The sequence below is a fragment of the Rhipicephalus sanguineus genome, chromosome 4 (assembly GCF_013339695.2).
Source record: "Rhipicephalus sanguineus isolate Rsan-2018 chromosome 4, BIME_Rsan_1.4, whole genome shotgun sequence".
In the NCBI taxonomy this organism is placed as follows: Eukaryota; Metazoa; Arthropoda; class Arachnida; order Ixodida; family Ixodidae; genus Rhipicephalus; species Rhipicephalus sanguineus.
In genome coordinates, this window is record NC_051179.1 from 123,573,902 (window position 1) to 123,591,281 (window position 17,380).

Sequence of the window (17,380 nt, forward strand, 5' to 3'; positions counted from 1 at the left end):
GACTTGTAACATTCAGCGCCAACGATAATTATCTGCCCTCGCAATATGCCGGCAGTGTTACCTTGCTTGCAGCTCTTGAAATAAATCTCTTTAAAACCACAGGCGGGCTAGTTTCGTCGGCAAGTAACTTGCCCCTCGCAAAATGATTGTGCGATTGGCTTGGCCGCGCTCAACAGGAAAAAAAAATCAAAAACACAACGAACTGTTGGTGAAACAACAGCCTAAACTTTCGAACGTTGCCGCGGCAAATCAAACTCACAGTGGGCGATGCCGGCAGCCAGCTATTTTCAACTCGTACTTCATTGGTGACTCCCCTCTCCCCCGAATCACTCTTGAGTATCATAGGGGTGGATTTTAACATTTTCCCATTATTTCCGACATGAAAAATTTATGAATGAACTACAGCCCTCGCATAACCAGTGTTGAGTGTTACATTACCTAATGACACAAAATACACGCTAAGCAAGCATCGGCAAATGCAACTTATCGCGCCTGACTGATTCTGTCAGAGCACAACGTGGTGGCTGTATAAATTAATTCCTTGGCTTTTTTTCAACACAGATGCAGCAGTTTCGGTTTCATTATACGTTATTCCAAGTGTATTGAGCAGTGCTAAATTGGTGTGCAAGGCGAGCGCCTTTCAGGCTAAAATACTTATCTATGCTTTCAGTGAATATTTACAGCGGGTAGTGCGTCCGTGTCACATATACCAGCATTTATTAACAGAGGCGATTAAACTATTCAGAAACGTCGTGCGGGAACAGATTCAACGCAACTCGAACAATATATTCAGCACCGCGGCATTCAATTTCCCTTGGCGACAAGGCATGCAGCAATAACAATGCACAACGTGCGCAGAGTAGCACTCACAGCCACCTACCTTTGGCAAGGAAGAACTCACAGGCTTCCTCATGCATTCTCCTTAGACAACACGAAGGCGAAAGCCGTCTTCTTGTATTATTGGCATAGCAATTATATGGACACTCTCGGCTAAATTTTGCCGTCGCCGTCATGTCCCGGATATGTATATATATGTATATCTATTGAAAAGGCACAAACAAAAATAAAGCAGGAGAAAAAAATTCCGAAGCACCCGACCGGGGATTCGAACCATCGAACTCTCGCTCCCCAGCACGCTGCATTAGACAACTCAACCATGCCCTATGCATGCGCCGGCGAAATAACGGCGTGCTATTTATACGCACCATTTACCGCTGGTGGTAAGCGAACCTCGGAGGAGCTTGAGCGTGTTTTCTATCACGCAACGCTCCTAATTTCCTTTCAATTTGAAAACTGCCCTTGAGACGCGCACGACAAAGTGGCCCATTTCTGTTCCCACTCGTGATGTGGAAGGGAAAAAAAACGAAAAACACCGGGCACACCTTACATCAGACGCCCCGTGTGGCAGGAGACGCAGGGCGTTACTCCACGCGCCGTCGTTTAAAAGAAAAAGAAATATCTAAGAGCGTCTGATTCTCCATTGTCGACACTTGCAGCGCGTTGCTCAAACACAAAGACGTAACAACTGCGGCAGTTGTTAGTTCACACTTGCCCTGTGCATGCCTCCGCGATCTTTTCGCTGCAAGTATCGAGCTGCTTCTCGTTCTTCGTGTGACATTCCAATTTCTTGCTATCGCATTCATTGCTTCGCCTTTGCGGCGAAGCTGTGACTTTTTTATTCAGTCAATGCACTGATCCGCCCCTCCGAAAGCTTTCTACACCTAACGTGGTACTTGCACTCGTTCCAGGATCGGAGGCATTGCAAGCTTTCTGCACGTCCCCTGATTTTGCACATCCTCCGTGACCGGTGGAGTGATCACGGAGTCAGTGCAAAGCAACGATATCGTGTGATTACGTGTGCATGTTAAGTGACGTTATGCGACGTCATGATTGCGTCATCACGTGATGATCCCGCCGTGTTGATCCGTGCTTACCCCGCAGACGCCGACGGTCAATTTTTGTGTTTCATGAGGCATCTAGGGCTTTCGCCTTAAAGCATGCTCATTGCGTAGAAATTGCGCCGTCTGCCGCTATTCAGGCAATGCGCCCAGTTGGCATCCGTCGGCCTATAGGCAATGTGCTGAGTTCCCGATGTGCTCGAACTGTCACTTCGATTCTCCGTGCCACGGCGCCCGTTGCCGAAAAACTATTCCGGTGCTATTTATCGCTTATGTGCGGAAGCACTTGAAGACTGTGTATTCCAATACTAATCATGTCTATAACCAACAAAGGCTCCGTTCTAAAGATAGCCGGCGTGTTCTAAAGGTCAGGGCTCTTATCTGCAAGTTGTGAACACCGTTTGTGAGGGACAGCTTGCCGGCGGCTGCTCAACGAGTGGAGTTTAAAGCGAGAAGGGGACCTGCACTGGACTTCGGCATGGTGCTCCGTAGTGGCACGCGGTGTTTCGTCTGACCCGTCGATTTGTTCGTGCTGTTCGTTACCTGAGCAAGAACCACCCAGATGTGAAACACAACTAATAAAAATATGCATGGGTGCATACTCTTGAGCCAAAAATAGAACAGAAAACTTATGCTATCTGCAGGATACGCTGCGCAAACCTGTGCTTCACCGCATCACGTAACTGCTTTGCGCGGTTCACTATAGCCACTTGGGCCAGCCTTTTAAATGCGAATGCATTTCTTAGTAGGGCTATGTCAGGCATCCGGCGTTGTCCGTGGCGCCCTCTCCCATAGCAACAGCTGAGGGCGCGCGCGCTTATCCTCGCCCCCTAGCAACCGGAGCATGTGGTGCGAGAGAGTGTAGGAGAGGGTAGGTGCAGTGCTCGCCGTTCGCTCTCTCTCATCCCTGCGCCCCACTCTCCCGTCCGCTCGCGCCTCACTCTCGACCGTTCGCTGGCTGGGCGCCTCTCAAGGCGATGGCAGAAGTCGGTGAAGGCGTATGTCTGACGGCAACGGTACCCTCTCTCGGCGCAAGAAATGCATTCGCATTTCCTCACGATTCCCTTCGGGGAGGTGGGGGCATTTTTTATTTTGTATCTAAATAACGGCTACAGATGGAATGCTTACATTTTCAGAGACATTGGATACGACATTTTTGGTCGAAATGTTCATTTCGAAATGTTTTTATGTTTGCTTAGTGCAAAGCAGCATTGATGTACTTCCAGAGTGTTCTCGTTTTTGTTATTTTCCAATTAAAGTTGTTTTTCTTGCGAAACTTTTAGCAATTTTTGCTTTAAATACAATACTGTTAGAAAGCGCATTTTTTGTTCTACGAATTTATACTATACAATGTACTATCAATATTTTAGTGCGGCAGTAGAAATATTATTTACTAAAGTACCCAAAAATGGCCTATTTTCCCGCGGACCGGAAAGTGTCAAAAGGCGACCGGTCAGCGAAAACGATGGTGGCCGTGTGATGACGCACTTCTTGTTGCTTGGGGCAGCTGAAGCGATAACCGCTCCTCTTCCGATCGCATATCGTTTGCAGGCGGACTCTTAGGGAGCACTGATACCACGGCGAGCACTTCCCCCCCTCCGAACATGTGATTCTCCGCTCCTTACCAAGGTGGTGTCGACCCAAACCGTGACATTAGCCCCTTCGGATTCACGGTATGTTTCTTCGCATAGCGTTTCGGTGATGCGGCAAAGCTGACTTTTGAAACACGCTTCGGCCGCAAGCTGATCTACTCGCAACAGCGCTGGATCAAGCCTGCGAGATGATCAACGGGGCAGCGTGGCGGATTTAGGTTATGTAGTCTCAATAAAAAGTCTGGAATACCAGACTTCGAAGAGTTTCAGCGTCGAAAATCTCAGACGACGCTTTACGCTATGCTCCCGAACATCAGCGATGAAGAAATCTCGACGTTGCTACCCACATGTTGCGCGCCGAAGAAACTCGGCAGCTCGCCCGCCTGCGCATCAAGAATGAACAGAGGGTCGACAGCCGTCGCTGCAATCTTCGACGACGCATCATGGAATACCAACATGCAGACGTTTCGTTCTGGACACCAACACGGTGACGTGGACTCAGCGAAAAAAGTCACAGTTTCACCGCGACGGCGAAGCAATGAATGCGATAGCAATGAATTGTAATGTAACGCGAAGAACGGAAAACAGCTCGAAATTGTCAGCGCGTCGCTCGAGCCCAAATGACGCACGAAAAGAACGCACACAGGACGAGCACGAACTATCATGCGTCAGAGCTCGATACTTGAAGCGCACTGCTGAAACATAAAGCAGGATGCACGAAACGAACGAACAGGTATACACAGGACGAGTGCGAACTAAACGTTGCAGCTGTTACTTATTTCTGTTTGAACAGCGCGCTCCTTTCGCAAACGCGGCCGCTGCAGCGAGCGAAGTGACGGTCGTACGCTCTATGACTTCAGCGCGGACATCGTGGGGAAAGCACAAGACATACAACCCCCGCTCTACCCCGCGCCCGCCCCCTTCTTTCCTTGTGATAAGCGCACGAAGGCGACCACGCCCTGTAGGGCAAAAAGCATCGGCGTGCTCCTCGTCAGCGCGCTCCTCGCGCCATCTCGCTGGTAATGAGAAACGCTTATAGGCGCCTGCCGTCTCCGAGTCCGGCCAGCGGTAAAGGGTGTGTATTAGAGCACTGCACGGGCTCGGGCCTACCCGAAAACCCGGGCCGGGCCGGGTAAAGTAGTTTTCACGGCGGGCCCGGGCCGGGCTCGGGCCTGAAGTTCCGGGCTTAGGGCCGGGCCCGGGTTTGAGGTAAGGTGGTGGGCTCGGGTCGGGCCGGGCTTGAACTTTGCTCCGTTCTTAAGGGGTCACAAAAGTGAAACACTGAATTGGTTTAGACCGAAAAAGTGTAGTCTGAGAACCCGAACGTCATCTATTCCACCATCAATGAGTTTACTAATAAAGGAGAAAATCAAGGTCAAAGTTCCATTTTGAAATTTCGCGCTGAAATCTCCGCACGTGACGTCACGGATTTCAAACTGTATTCGTCGTATTTTGGGGACCTTGGCTCAACGAAATTTCCAGAAACTTGGTATGTTAAGTCGGTTGAGACCCCTCAGAGGTCCATGTACTTCATTTTTATCCACTATAAACTACGTATGGCCCAGTAGATGCCGTCAGAATCTATGACGTCACGGCGTTTGATGCGTGAATTTCAAGTTGGCGTCGTTACCTGTATTTTCCTGCGAGTTTTCTCCCTTACCAAGAGTCTTGTTGTGGCGAGCGTGGTGCTTTTGGAATGGTAAAAGAGTAATTTACTGGTAATGGAAAAATCGTTTTTCTGTTTAATGTGCCTTGTTCCGCATACGCTGTGCATATATATAAGTCCCACATTTTATCTCGAAAAAACGCTTTTTTATGTGGGTAAGCTGTTTGGAGAAGGTTATGAGGGATAAGTACTGAACTGCTTTTGCTTCTTGCATATGAGCTTCTTGATTTATCTGAAACGGGCGAGCTAAAAGTAAATAGACCAGGCACTTATATGTAACATCTCGCTATTCCGTGATTTAATTGCTTTCGTTATTATTTTATATCCCGAATGTTACTCTGTAATCGCAGTAATAAAAGTAGTAGAATAAAATTATGCATCGCAATAGCAATCACAGAGCTCCAAAGCTGGGAAACGTTGCTGAAAGTTACAGCCCCCCTCTAAAACGAAAGGACAACACGGAGTCTTGATACATAGAATCCCTATAAAGGCACATTCCTTTTCTGTGACTCTGTGATGGCTCCCAATGTTCATGTGGCACGAGATGGACATGCACAGCCTGCTTTGTGTGCCCACATTCTTAACGTCTGAGCTTTCATCTTGTTCCGCCATATCAGGGGTCTCAAACTCACCTCAGCTAACGGGCCGCATTCACAAAAATTTACTGCCGCAAGGGTTAGGGCAATGACGAAGGTAGGAGCGTGGGGGGGGGGGGGGGGGGGGGGAAACAGGTTTTAAAACTACCGTCATTTCACAGCAGACCTTTCCCATATCTCATATAGACGTCAGACTCTGGAGTTTCCAAGATGTGTGGCGCCACCTGTCGGAGAAGTATTGAGTAGTGCATAGACCGACTCTCTCGCACAGTTTGCTATGGGACCAGGTGCAACTAGCGAGTGCGAAACAACGATTGAGCTTAATATCGCGTGTGTTTGCGCATTTAGCACTCAAAACGAGAGCTGTGAATTGCTCTCCGCTAGTCGGACGCGCCACCGAGCCGTCGTGAAGTGCCTGCTGGATCACTCGCCTGAACGACGGCGAAAACAGCAGCAGACGAGAGCCCTCCGCACGCTACGAAGAAACTCAGCAAAAGACGCACTGTTGCGTTGTGAATTGCCACGGACGTAAAAGACTGAATAACAACGTTCAGTTTTACCGATTTCCATAGTTGTCGTACGAAGAAGAAAGGCGAGAGTGCAGGATACGGGCCGTTGCGAGCGTGTTGGGTAAGCGAAGTACCCGCGTTCTCCACAGCCGGTGGCATGAATGTGTGGCTCTGCTGTTGTTTTGCGTAGCCCTGATGCAAAACCGTGGTAACCTTGACTATGAAGCTCAGCAGAGGCTCTCACCGCGGTGCTTGTCGTGTAAAACGAAGTGAGCAGCTAGAGGCAGATTGGAGACGCGTGATACGCACACCGCGACGAGTTGGTCGTCACAACACAGCATCGCGGACGTATGCATGTTTTGAAGGCTCAGAGTTCTGGTTCTAACTAGCTGACACCACGTGCGTCATACAAGTAAATCGCAGAATGTTGGTCGTGACCCCCTTCGGGTTTGTTTCGCCCGTGTCCTCCGCGGTTGCCGTAGCTATCTCGGAGGCCACGGTTTTGCCTTTGGTTGTACCCCGCGAAAGTGGACACGCACGTATCCACATTTGCAGTACATACAAACGGAAGACGACCATGAAGAGACCATTTGAGGATGCGTAATAAAACACTCCAATGCACAGGAAGCGAGAGATGAATTAAGGGAGAATGCAACTGAAAAGGCGAAAATCGCCGGAGCCATTCGCTCCTGATGAACCGAGTTTTGTACCACTGATCGTAAGATGCATAGCTAAGTAAATTGATCGTGTATGTAGGTACTTTATCGCTGTAGGTACTTTAACGCATTTAGGCTCTAGAGAACGGATGTCGGAGGGCTTGCCTCGAACTCGGTGTCGTGTGATGCTCGCTTGTACTTGCGAGTTGCAGCGCGCGGGAATAACTAAACTTATTTTGCATTGTACTCGCAGTTCGCTTTGATCAGCTTCCTTTGTTTCTGAAGCGTGGATTGGAGGAAGAAGCTTTCCAGGTCCTTGATTTTCAGGAAACCGCGCCTCGACACCAACGAAAGAGGAGGGTTATATTGCGGCCTATGCACATTCGCTTGCGGGCGGCTCTCTTTGCACTACCCAGTTAGTGCCAGGGCTACGATGAGGGCGCTGGTGGCGGTGTTTTTCGCAGCGCCGCCTGGGCAGAGTCTGACGTCTATACGGGATCATTTCCGAAGAGGATTTGGCGGCAGGAGTCCAACAACATATCGATACCCATTGTTGCAAAATAGTGCAAAACGCAGCAACTTGGAGCGCGCCAGACTCTATCGTAGAAGAGGAAACCCAGGGGCATCGAGGGCACGTGCACGTGGCCGGCGCAGCAGTTCGACTTTAGTATTACCATTAAACGGATGTCTCTCTTTCACGTCTGGGGAACCAGTAATTTCGTATCACCCATAATGACTAAAATCTGGACGCCGATTCTGACATATGGCTTTTGTTTCACGGTTATGTATCAACACACGGTGACCGCAGGGGGTGCCTCACGAAAAGTATGCTTTCGATCTGTGATGCCAGTGTAGCTCAAGAGCATACTTATAAAGAAAAAAAATGGGATGAAGGCAGTCATGTGCCGGCGGAGGGCTGCTAGTGAGAGGTCCGCGAGTCGCGTGCTTGAGGCCCTATATAGTGCGCTATTTAGTGCGAGAGCTACATGATACTGCCCCAACAGCGTTGGAATGTGCAGGAATAGAATAGGTCCATTAAACAAGACGTGGGGTGAAGTATATTCGCTTGACGAAATATCTGGCTTGAAAAAGGACAATGACAGATTCCGTGCCGGGTGATGTCCCCTTACCTCGAACCATGTGCATCAGCTGCAGCACGACGTCATTCTCCACCATGGAGCTCCACGTAAACTGCTGACCGACCGTGGTCGCTCATTTCTCTCAAAGGTCGTCGACGACATTCTTCGCTCGTGTTCTACGCGTCATAAGCTCACCACTGCATACCACCCGTAAACTAATGGACTCACTGAGCGCCTCAATCGCACGCTGACAACAATGCTCTCTCTGTATGTTTCTGCGGACCACCGAGATTGGGATAACACTGCCTTACGTGACGTTCGCCTACAACTCGTCACGCCACGATACTGCTGGCTTTTCCCCCTTGTATCTCTTGTATGGCCGCCATCCCACTTTACCGTTTGAAACTCTCCTACCATCAGATGCCTACACTCCTACAGAGTACGTCCGCGATGCAACTGTTCGAGCTCAAACAGCTCGCCAGATCGCACGGGATCGTCTTTCTGCCTCGCAGCTGTCTCAAAAGTCTCGCTACGACAGCCATCACCGGGCCGTGTCCTACTCCCCAGGATCGTTGGTCCTGCTCTGGACACCTTGCCGCCACGTTGGTCTGTCATCGAAGCTCCTCTCCCGCTATTCCGGGCCGTATAAGGTCTGCGCCAGCTTACTGACGTCACGTATGAGATCGCCCCGTTGGACAGTGCATCGTCATCGTCTGTCCCCTCTACTGACATTGTGCACGTATCCCGTCTGAAGCCGTACTTCTCCGCCCACGATCGTACTCTTCACTAAGCGCCGAGACGGCGCTCCCAGCGGCGGGGGCTATATGTTACAAGCCGTGACAAACAAGCAGGAATGCTCCATCGAGTCGATGAAGACGACGATCGCAAGAGCGCTCGCGTTGTTGTTGTTGGTGTTCCGCCATCTTGGCTGGAGGACTCCCTGTGTATATCTTGTAAATACATTTCATTCTTTCTTTCTTAATTGCGGGTATTCTCACTCCCGTGACAATATTTTAATTCACTTCCAAAGTGTACCTAAATGCTCAGTCTCCCGATCGAAACCCATCGCTAGCGCGCCAACAGTGACGTAGATCTGTAGGATGGGCAACGAAAGTTGTAGTGACGTCACACCAAATCTGCTGTAGTAACGTGAGTGACCTCCGGACCTCCGCCACTTCCGCAACGTACGTACCGGCTGTAATGAACTAGAATACATTCTAGTTCACTGTAGTACCGGCAAAGCATCAGTTGCTACATCACTCCCCGAGTTTCGATCGCTTCCTGGCTATGTGCGTCACAGCCTTGTGTGGTCACGTGACCACGCCTCCTACACTTCTACGTCACTGCCCAACCTCGGCGCCCATAAACCGAAACCGAAAATTGTCCATATCAAAAGGCGATATTAAGTTATTTAGCGAGAATACATGAATTTGTGCGTGCATCATACTTCCTGGAGCTATAGGAAACGCTTACAGCAAAGAATGCGCAAGCCACAAATTTGGTGGCACCACCCCTTTAAAAGGTGAAATACGAAAGTTGAAGAGAAAAACTTCTTCAGTACTTGCTTTGTTGAGTACCTGGCGGAAGAATGCGATGTACATGAACTGTGGAATACATTTAAATTCAGATTATTGGAACTTACTCTTGAATATATAGCGCACGTGCATTCTTTCGAACTTGAAAGGCGCAGAAAACCTTGAGTGACAAAAGCCCCTTTAAGAATAATATAGAAGAACGAAGAGTAACTCTCGTTGTGAGAAGTTGGCATTATTAACGCATGATTATGAGCTGAGTAGCCACATCCCAAGAGAAAGCTGTTTCAAAGGACTAAATGACAAGTTGAATTCTAAACTCTCTTTGGAAGTGTTCATTAAGGCGTGGATCAAGATATATGGGCATTGCACAAATCATAGGCAATAATCAAATCATCACAGATGACGAAGATAGGGCAACGTATCTTAATGTTAATGCTTCTGTTAATGCTTGTCGTGCACCACTCAACTCGTGGAATTTCGTCAAGTGTTCTGGTGGGACATTGATACTGGCGCCCAGATAGATTGCTCATTTTCGGATTTTCGAACAACCTTCGACACAGTACCATGCTCTCTTCTAATTCACAAGCTTCAGCACGTCGAAATGGACAGCGATGTCATCAAGTGGATTGAAATTTTCTGGCCCAAGCGCAGGCAGTGTCGCGTAGTGAATGGCAAATAGTCTATAGCTATGTAAAAGTTACTTCCGGAGTCCCGCAGGGCACTGTATTGGGGACCTTTATTATTCTTGATTTCCGTTAATGATATACACGTGGGCATTATATCAGCATTGCGGTTATTTGGAGATGACTGCGTGGTGTACTGCGTGGTGTGTAGAGAGGTATGTCAGCCTTGCGTTTATTGGAAGATGACTCCGTGGTTTAATGCACGGTATACAGAAAAGTATTTTGTGGTCAGGACCCAACAGTACTTGAGAGAGACTTGAACAAAATATGTGTCTGTTGTGTACAAACATTTTTATGAAGAAAAGCAAATAGCTCAATCACATGTGGTTCACTAAAAAAAAACCATTCATAAAGAACTAACAATGAGGTGGCGAGCACAGTTGGCGTTTGTAAGTATTTAGGAGCCATTTTTTCAGCTGAATGTTCAGAGAATGCACATATCAGTGAGATAGGGCGTAAAGCGGGAAGGGTGTTGAACTTTATTCAACAAAAGCTAAGATTTCGCGAGTATGAACTAAAACGACTTGCCTTTAGTACATTTGTAAAGGCCAATATTAGAGTATGCCTCTTCACTACTGGATCCATCGGAGACCACTACCGCTTCGCAGGTAGAAACCGAGTAGTCAGGTGTGTACTAGGCAAGTCTGGCAGAACGCACAATGTTATCATGAAGAAGCAAGAGTTGAAATGGGAATCATTGTCTTCACGTCGACGAATATTAAGGCTGAAAAAATTTCTTTCGGGGACAATACAAAAGGTCAGAATTAATAAGAAAACTTACACAAAGCACCACACTATGTTTCCAAGCGTAGCGATTACAGTCTCAAAATTCGTGATACCTGCCCAGCACGTGCATGTTCACTAATTCCTTTTTGTCTGAAGTGTGTAGTGGAATGGAACAAACTGTCCGAGTAGCAATTTTGTTGTGAACGTTATGAATTGCTTGTATCTATGCTGTAACACAGTGCTGTAACGTACAAGGGGAATGCTGTGCCATTCTCGAATAAAGAGAGGAGCTCTGTAAATATTAAACATTACACATGTAACTACTACTTTGCGCGGTTTGTGCAAGGTAGTAGCGACTAGAAGTGTGCACGGGCTCCGGGTAGCCCGAAAGCCCGACCCGGCCCGCGGGCCGGGCTCGGGCGGGCCGACGCATTTCCACCTCGGGCCCGGGCCGGGCTCGGGCTACTTGGAGTTTTATCGGGCCGGGCTCGGAACTGGCGCAAAGCCCGACTAGAGCCCGAAATATAGAAAACGAGCGGGAATTGTTTTCGAGCACGCATACAGCGCCTTTTCCGCGACCGCCCTCTACCGCTTTTCCTTCCCCATTCGCTACTTTAAACAAAAGGGGAGCTCTCCGATTATCTCTCTATGGAATCGTCCGCCTGTCCATCTGAAGTCTTTTGGAAACACAAGCAGCAGAGATATCCCAAGCTTGCCAGGCTGGCAAAAAAGATATTAGCAATTTCGGCGACGAGTGCAAGCGGCGAACGCAACTTCAGTTCGACGGGCTACATAAAGCAAAAGCGCCGCACTTCGTTGAAGCCGGAATCGTGGGACTGTTTGCTGTTTTGCACGACAGTTTGTAATCTGTGTAATAGAGACTGTTCGTCGTGTGTCGTTTGATCATATTCGATATGCTCAATAATATGCCAAATTATCGGAAAACGATGTTTTGTTTTCGCAGCGAACCTTCAAAAAGCCGGGCCGGGCCGGGCCGGGATGGGCCCGGGATTGTGTTTTCGTACGTCGGGCCGGGCCGGGCGGGCTCGCAGCCCTTTGCCGTCGGGCTCGGGCGGGCCTTCAACAAAGTCAGCGGGCCCGGGCCGGGCTCGGGCTCGGAAATACGGCCCGTGCACAGCTCTAGTAGCGACACGTGTAATGGTCCGAATACATAAAACATAGAAGAAAGGAGTGCGCGTGGAATTGACCCCCCCCCCCCCCCCCCCCACTGATAAAACATTGTCCCAACGCTTAAAACAGAACATGGAAGGAAACAAAGATGTCCATGCACGAAACAAAGTACAATATTTAAAAAAAATAGAGTCCTCAGGCTCGGAAACGCGTATAAAACAGCCTAAGGCGCGCCACATGGACGACTTCAGGTCGTGGGTGGCGCCGCTGGGAGTTCGTAATGCCATCCGGGATGACCTCGTAGCCCAGAGCGCCGAGACGTCGAATGACCGTGTATGGCCCGAAGTATCGCCGAAGTTTTTCGCTGAGTCCACGTCGCTGTGTTGGTGTCCAGACCCAACGTTTCCTGGTTGGTATTCCATGATACGTCGTCGAAGGTTGCAGCGACGGCTGTCAACCCTGTGCTCATTCTTGATACGCAGGCAGGCGAGCTGCTGAGTTTCCTAGGCGCCCTGCAAGTGGGTAGCAACGCCAAGATCTTCATGCTGATGTTCGGGAGCATAGCGTAGAGCGTCGGCTGAGATTTCCGACGCTGAATCTAAACGAAATCTCATGTTCCAGACTTTTTGTTCAGACTGAATGACTGTGACTGCATTACCTGAAGCCGCCACCGCTGCCCCATTGATCAGCTCGCAGGCTTGATCCAGAGCTGTTGCGATTACATCAGCTTGAGGCAGCTTTGCCGTTTCAAAACAGCAAAAGTTTCAAAAGACAGCTCTGCCGCAGTACCGCAGCGCTATGCGAAGAAGCATACCGCGAATCCGAAGGGGCTACTGTCACGGTATGAGTCAACACCACCTTGGTAAGGAGCGGAGGAGCTCATGTTCGGAGTGGGAGAAGTGCTCGCCGTGGTATCAGTGCTCCCTAACATGCCGCGTGCAAACAACATGCCTCTCTCGCGGCAGTTTATGATCGCGATAAGGAAGACGAGTGGCTATCGCTTCAGCTGCCGCAAGAAACAAAAAGTGCGTCATCGCGCGGCCACCACCGTTGTCGCTGACCGGTCGCCTTTTAAAGCCCAAACCCCATATGCGCGAAAATGCACGCGACAGCGACGAGCGATGCTATGAGCGACGAAACGAGCCGGTCGCGCGACGTGTCGCGTGGTCGATTTCGCGCGATCGCTCGGTTTTTCAGATTTGGAATCCGTCGCTCGTCGCCCGGAAGTGCAGTGCTCAAGTAGCCAATAGCAAAACACCGGAACAAGATGCATCAGTGACGTACTGCTGATTGTCGCCGCTTTCTTATCGACGCGCATCAACAACAACGTTCATCAACACAGCCAACGGCGACGAGCGCAACGTTGACGTTGTTGAACGCGAACGTGCCCTCAGGGACGGGAACTACAAGTCCCGCGCCGTCTGTGACGCGGCTTGGCGGCACGTAGCAGCAGTGATGGGATCGAAAAAAAAAATGCTGCAAGACAATGATAAACATTTTATGTACCTTTAAGCAACAAAACATCGTATTTTACATTGCATACCGCTGACTACGGGCCACTTTTGGCACGAGTAAACGCCCTCATGCCAGCAACAGTGGAGATCGCTCGCTGAAGCCGTCGCGTGAATGGGGTTTGCCCATCCCAGCGACCGCTTGCGCGAAGACGATCTACGTCGCGTCGCTCGTCGCTGTCGCGTGCATTTTCGCGTATATGGGGTTTGGCCTTAACACTTTCCTGTCCGCGGGAAAATACGCCAATTTTCGGTACTTTAGTAAACAATGTTTCTACTGCCGCACTAAAATATTGATAGTACAATGTATGGTACAAATTCGTACAACAAAAAAAAATGTGGTTTCTAACAGTACCATATTTAAAGCAAAATTGCTAAAAACTTCGCCAAAAAGAAGAACAACTTTAATAGGAAAATTAAAAAAAAAAACGGGAACACTCTGTCAACTCATCAATGCTGCTTTGCACTAAGCAAACATAAAAACATTTCGAAATATATATTTTGACCAAAAATGTCGTATCCAATGTCTCTGAAAATATAGGCATTCTATCTGAAGCCGTTATTCAGGTACAAAAGAAAAGGTTGGCCCCAGTGGCTATCGTGCCACCGCGCAATGCAGTTAGTGATGCGGCGAAACACAGGTTTGCGTAGCGTATCTTGGAGAAAAAAATCGTTTTCTGCTCTATTTTTCGCTCAGTAGTATGCACCCATGCATATTCATTAGTTGTGTTTCACATCTGAACGATTATTGCTCAGGTAACGAACAGCACCAATCAATCGACGGGAAACGCCGCCCGGCACTGCGGAGCACCATGCCGAAGTCCATTGCCGGTCCCCTTCTCGCACTGAACTCCACTCGTTGAGCAGCCGCCGGCAAGCGGCCCCGCACAAACCGTGTTCACAACCTGCAGATAAGAGCCTCGACCTTTAGAACACGCCGGATATCTTTGGAAAGGAGCGCGGCAGCGACTACTCGGTTCGCAAAAAAAAAAAAAGAAAAAACGAATGTTACCGGAGAATATCTGTTGACGTTCCGCGGCTGTTCGAACCACTTACGTTGTCTGTCCTGATGTCCCATGAGTCACAATCGTTTTCCGAGTCTTCGTGCTATCGTTAAAAAATTATGAATCAGACTCGTCGGAATCCGTCGAAATTTGCCGTTTCCGAGAGGCAGGTGCGCGCGATGTCGACGCTATCATTGAAGCTACGAGTGTTCGGCCCTCTCAACTTAAAAGGCACTTCAAAGCTCCTTCTGAGGCGGGAAAGGTAAACGAATAAGCGAAACTAGAAAAATAGTTCCTGTTTGATACCGTGGTAACGTCAACTGTCCGTAAGCGCGTCTTGAAGGGCAAAAACACGAAGCTGAAAACCATCGATAGCGGCTATCGGTGGGCATTCGCGATGCGCAGCGCCTATAGGGGCGCCACTGAAAGCCGCGTAGCGGCGGCCGTTGGAACCGCACACGGGTCGCGTAGCGGACGCCTCCTTTCACTGCAAGCATGACGGAAGTGCGCGCGTGCGATTTGCCGCTTCTGCGCGTCCCTGATAATTACTTCTGCGGCGATAGTGTGCGCAAAGGACCCGCGCTTTATAATAGTGGACATGTGTCCGATGTAACAGCTGTGTGGGACGACAATGTCACTATACGCGCCAAGTGTATGCAACAGACAAGCGTCAACAAGCTTCCTTACGAAGTGGAGCTCATCATAAGTACACCGCTTTCTTTACAATGTCCCGATCACTAATGCCTGCATGCGTTGACGCATGAACCAACGTTTTTTTCTCGACACAGTAGCTTCGTTTACGTGCCATGTGTTTATATAGTAGATTTGAGGGAGCGCTGTCGCGCCGGCGCATGGATTTCACGGGTGCGGCCACGCGAATGGTCAGCGTCGGTAAAACTTTGAAACCAGCACGATAGACTTGCGAAAAAATATCTAGGCAGCTTGCGCTAGTGGCGCGGGACTGAGTCACTGCGGAGCTGGTGGTCACCTAGCTTGTCATAGCAGCTTGGCTACGTATTTGCTGGGTGTCTTCAGAGAAGAACGTCGGTGCATGTCCGTGGACCCCCTGTAATTTCGCAGAAAAATATATATTTTGTTGTCTTCACGAATACGTGTAGCTCTTCGACAGCAATTTGTTCGGGAACAAAATTTTCGTCAGAATGAGATGCATCCAGGGAGTCTACGGCGATCTGTTTGAAGCGGTTGAAACAGTTCTGACACAAGATGTCGGTTTCTCTGATGGATGAGGCTTCTTCTGGCGTGCGCGTTCAGGAGGAGTGGCGTCTTAGCCGCGCCAGACAGACAGATGGGGCAGAAGGGGCAGATTTTGCGCCCCCCCCCCCCCTCTTAGGCAAATAGGAAAGCCCCCACGCCCCGTGAGCACGCCTATGGCCCCAGTCATAACACAGCTTGTGTAAAGCGAATGAGTATTAGTGGGATACATCAAGGGTGTTTTTTATTAGCATGAAGTCATGTTACGAGGCATTCAAAGGGAGGTTGCATTGGTTGAATGTCCTGTCAAAAGCCTTCAGTGCGAACAGGTGCCATGTTTTACAGCCAATATGCATACAGTTGAGGCGAGCGCACAGCGAACATTCTGCACAGGTGATCGCATTCCAGTGCCATCATTGGGTAGAATGCAGCCCATTTCGTGCAGCACACGTGTGATTCCACGGCGCTTTTGTAAAGTAGCCGGCACCTGCCCCACATTCTCTGCCATAGCGCTTCGCGCCATTCGTTTTTCAAGAGAGCCTAGGCATCGCGTCTTATCAGTGATAACAACCTCATGTGCATTGTAGCGTCTACAATGCAGGCGAGGCGACCAAATGTAAACGTAGTAGCGTTCGCTGAAGACGTAGCGACATAAATGGAGAAATAAAAACACGGTAATCGTTCTAACACTGCCTAAACAAAGCGCGATTGCTTACCTTTTGCGTCGGACAGCCGCAATCCACCGTCGCCGTCGCTCTCGCTCATGAAATAGCACCGGAAACATGTAGAAGTGCGTTCCTGGCGAGTTTTTGTATGTGTTTGAGCAGCCGACAACGGAGCAGTCATTTTTCGACATCGCTGAAGCCCGAGAGGAACGTTAAATCACGTTGAAAAACACATCCATCCGTGCACTCGCGTAGACGCTCGCTGAAACACTGTTCGCCGGGCCCCGCGAGCGCTTCCGAGCCATGGCGGCAGATGGCGGGGTCGGCGCTTTGCGCATCGCCTATAGGCACGGACAGGAAAGTGTTAAGCGGCAGCACACCCAGTCGGGTGTTACTAAACGCGAAGCATTATGGAGTAGTGCAACCACAGCGCGCACAGACGCGTGACAGTTTATTTTACGGGCATCTGTACTATAAGATGAAAAACACTAACACTTGAAAGATAGAAAAGTTACAAACTGTCTGATCGGATCTTTTGAAAACCGACGTACAACATTCTCATTGGAATTTGGGACTTACAGGCGGGACTGCAAGTTTTGCCCACCGGACACGCGCAACACCCTGCGCCACATGGTGCTGGACTGCTCGAGCAATCCGGACGTACCACCGTCATCACCCCCAAGCGGAAACGCAGAGGAAGGAGCAGACATAGAGAAAGAACTAGAAGACCAGTGGGAGGCTCTGCTGGTGACGCAAGACGCTGACAACCAGCTACGATTGGTGAACAGGGCTCGGGCGGCGGCAGCGAGCCATGGCTACCTGGACTGAGGAGGCCACCCACCTTAGGGCTCAAGTACCAAGAGCCTGGTCAAAAATAAAGTTCATTTCTCTCTCTCTCTCTGGCTACGGCACTGACA